This window comes from Terrapene carolina, unplaced genomic scaffold (assembly GCF_002925995.2).
Source record: "Terrapene carolina triunguis isolate 2854851 unplaced genomic scaffold, T_m_triunguis-2.0 Scaffold97, whole genome shotgun sequence".
NCBI classification, from domain to species: Eukaryota; Metazoa; Chordata; order Testudines; family Emydidae; genus Terrapene; species Terrapene triunguis.
In genome coordinates this window covers 16,381,178-16,385,248 of record NW_020664448.1, presented here as the reverse complement: position 1 = coordinate 16,385,248, position 4,071 = coordinate 16,381,178, and positions in this window count along the sequence as shown.

Genomic DNA, 4,071 nt, shown 5'->3' with positions numbered 1-4,071 from the left:
CCAAATACTTTCCCTCCATCTTCTCCTTCAGATCACTCCTTCAAACATACTTTGTTCCCAGAGCCACAGGCCTTGGCCCATCCAAATCCCCTTCTCACATTGCCTCTATGTCTCCTTGTGTTTGAATCAGGATGTGTATTTTCTGGGTTTGTCTGTAAACCCCGTGGGGCAGGCAGGGACTTCCCCGTTTTAACAAAGTGCGGTGTACAGCTTTGGTGCTTTGTACACTTTGAGCCTGATTCTGTCCTTACATTGATGTAAGCAAGTGCAATGCTATCCAAATGTGTGGAGTTATTCTGGTTTAAACAAGGTCAAAATCAGGCCTCTTGTATTCACATACACCAATGAAAGCTCTATTATCTTATATACAGGAGCAAGCTATTATAAATATCTACATCAAGTTGTTATGGTAGCTAAAGATTTGAAAATATCACATGGATATCACATTATTATTTGTCTTCCTATTATGGCAAATAAAAATAAGACCAATCTGAAGTAGAAGACGGGATCTTAAATTGTGTTTTAGTATTATTGCAGTGTAGTAAGAGCACTTCCACAGTAATGTCCTGCTGTTACAAAGACTTACAGGTGCTTAGCTTTACATATTGCACATAGTCCATTAGAAATTATATTTCTAATAACAAAATTAGTACAGATGGGGATACGTGTAGCATTAGCTTGGATCCTGGCACATATCGAGATAACAGGGAATTAAATCACGGAAAAAGTAGCTAAAAATGCTGTATGAAATGGAAGAATTGACACAGAAATACCCTTGAGTAAATGGGAATTCAAAAGCTTAGTACAGAAAAAATTAAAAGAGGAATGTCAAGAAAATTAATAAAAAAAGAGGGAAAAGATTTTTTGAATTGAGGATAAAGATATATTTCAGGGCCTGGATAGAAAAATGAAGTGCTTTTTTTTAGAATACTAACTGGCCATTGTGGCTTAAACAAAAACCTTTTGAAATAAATAGACACAAAGATGGACTATGTGTGCACTCACTGTAAGGTGGAAGAAACAGTTGATCACCTTTTATGGGTATGTAAAGGCTTTGATGAATGGGGTAGTATTAGAAAGTGGTTGTTGCATTCCCTGAAGGACACAGGGTAGACTGAGAAAATATAAACTGCTAAGTATTTAGGAATTATAGCTGATGGTGGCTATTGACTATTCAGCCAAATCTGCTTCCCCATTAAAAAAAGAAAAAGGAAGAAAAGTTGTCTGAGCAACTGATTGCTCCTGCTCCAGCATCAGATCCTGCTCCTTCTCCAGCACCAGACCCTGCTCGTGCCTGCTGTACCAACCCCTGTTCCTTAGTTCCTGCTCCACTCTTGACTTGCTTCTGGATCCTGCGTCACCCTCTCTTTGCTCCCAGTTCCTACCGTGCTCCTGCTCCGTGCTTATCCTTGCCTAGCCTCCCATTCCCGCCCTTATGCCTCACTTCAGACCATAGGTTACCAGACTTGGATCTGACCCCCAGCTTGGACTTCTGACTCCAACTTTGGCTTGACCTTTGGCTCTGGCATTTGGTATCTGACCCCAGCTCTGACTCTCAGCTTCGATTCCTGACTCTGGCTCAACCCCTGGCTCTGGTGATCAGCAATTGACTCTGGTGCTTCCTTCAACTCCATTCCCTGACCTGGATGTGTGATTCACGCACTAAACTGCCTATGTCTCAGACCCTAACAACTGCTACCTCTTCCACAAACACCAGAAATTTGAGAGACAGCATAATAATCTCTTTTAAGCACAGTTAATAATTATCATAATAATTAATAATAGTACATTGCAATTTTAAAGTGTCTTGCCTTTGACAGTCTAACAGCATGTTGTAAATGTGGACTAGTTAAGCCTGGGAGGTAGGCATTATAATTCCCACTTTACAGGTGGGGAAACTGAAGCTCAAGAAAATTGAGTGATTTGCCATAGAAAGAATCAATCTCATTGCCAGGGTTATAAGTCAGGAGTTTTTGTCTCTCACTCCTGTGCTCACACCACTTTTTTTTTTTAATTCTTCACTTCCTTTATAAAGAAGGAGTACAAAATTTGGACAAATTTCTGCATGTGAGCTCCCCTATACCGGATCCTCTCCTGGTATAAGGGATTTTATTCCAGCAGTGTCACTTGGGCCTGCTTCCCTGCTGCTTGAGTAGGAGGAATGAGGTTATTTTACCTCTGTATCTGGCACTGGTGCCACTGCTGCTGGAACACTGTGTCCATTTCTGGTGCCCACAATTCAAGCAGGCTGTTGATAAATTAGAGAGGGTTCAGAGAAGAGCCACAAGGATGACTAAAGGATTAGAAAACATACCTTATAGTAACAGACTCAACAAGCTCAATCTATTTAGCTTAACCAAGAGAAGGTTAAGGGGTGACTTTATTACAGTCTATAAGTACCTCCATGGGGAACAAATATTTGATAATGGGCTTTTCAATCTAGCAGACAAAGCTATAACACGATCCAATGGCTGGAAGCTGAAACTAGACAAATTCTGACTTGAAATAAGGTGCACATTTTTAACAGTGAGGGTAATTACCCACTGGAACAATTTACCAAGGGCTATGGTGGATTCTCTATCACTGGCAACTTTTACATCAAGATTGGATGTTTTTGTGAAAGCTATGCTGTAGTTCCAACAGGCACTAATTCAAGGATGTCGTATGGCCTGAGTAACACAGGAGATCAGACTCAGACTCTAAGAGCTGTAACCAGCTCCCTGCACTACCCCTCCCCCCGCACCTGAGCGGAGCTCAGACAGGGTGAGGAATCTGCCTCTCAGGGTATGTCTACACTGCAATTAAAAACCTGCCTCTGGCCGGTGCCAGTTGACGTGGGCTTGTAGGACTCCAACTAAAGGGCTGTTTAACTGCAGTGAAGAGCTTGAATTCGGGCTCCAGCTGGGGCTCGAGGACCCTGCGAGTGCGGGCGGGTGTGCAGAGCGCGGGCTGCAGCCCAAGTCGAATGTCTACAGTGCAATTAACAGCCCCATAGCCCAAGCTCCGCAAGCCTGAGTCAGCTGGCACAGGCCAGCCCTGGGTTTCTAATTGCAGTGTAGACATACCCTTAATTTCTCTGGGTGGGAAGACTGGAAACTGCAACGCTTTCCTTAGCCATGGTTCTTCTACACAAACATAGGGTCTTATCTGGCAGTCCTGCTATCTCTTTACTTGAGCAAAACTCCCATTGATGTCAATGGCAAATATGCCCTAATAAGAACTGAGTAATATTGTAAAGCAAAACATGTTTGCTTGTTTTGTATTCCAAATGTTTGCAGTTTCTAACAGCAGCAAATGTTTTTGCCCAAGAGCTGCCCAGCTGGCCTCTTCACCCTCTCTGACTCACTGTCTTCTTTAGCACTTGACGTTTATTTAGGTCTGAATTCTTTCTAAATTCATCAACTGTCTCAAAACTCCAGTTTAAAAAGGCACCGGAAGATGGTGATGTATTTCTAGTCCCAAACTATTGAGCCAGATACTGTAGTGCAATGGGAGACCTTACAGAGTTTGTTTTAAAAACAGAATTGATTATTTTCACAGAATGGCAGGATACCATTTTCCTGCATATAAATATTTCTGGGTCAGATTTTCAAATCCTTTCTCCACAAATAGTATTCAAGGGCGTGTTTGCAGAGTATGGCATTACTCAGTGTGAAAAAGTGGGTCAAATCCAGCGCAAAATGAATTATATGCTATTTTCTGGTGTAATGTTTAAACACATATGTAATTTGATTACCTACAGTGTATTATTTGGACAATGTAATCTATTTGGTTGAAGGATTAAGCAATTCTGAAAAGTAACTGCGGATAAAAGATTAAATCCATGGTCTTTATATGCAGCAAAGGGGGTGTCAATGTGCACCGGTATTCTAGTAGGCAATAGCCCCATGTGCAGGACCGGCTCTAGGCACCAGCAAACCAAGCACGTGCTTGGGGCAGCACAATTCCAGGGGCAGCATTCTGGGAGGCTTTTTTTCTTTTCTTTTTGGCAGTTGCACTCTCGGAGGGTTTTTGTTGTTGCTTGGGGCAAAAAACCTAGAGCCAGCCCTGCCATGTGCATCTGAGTAGCAT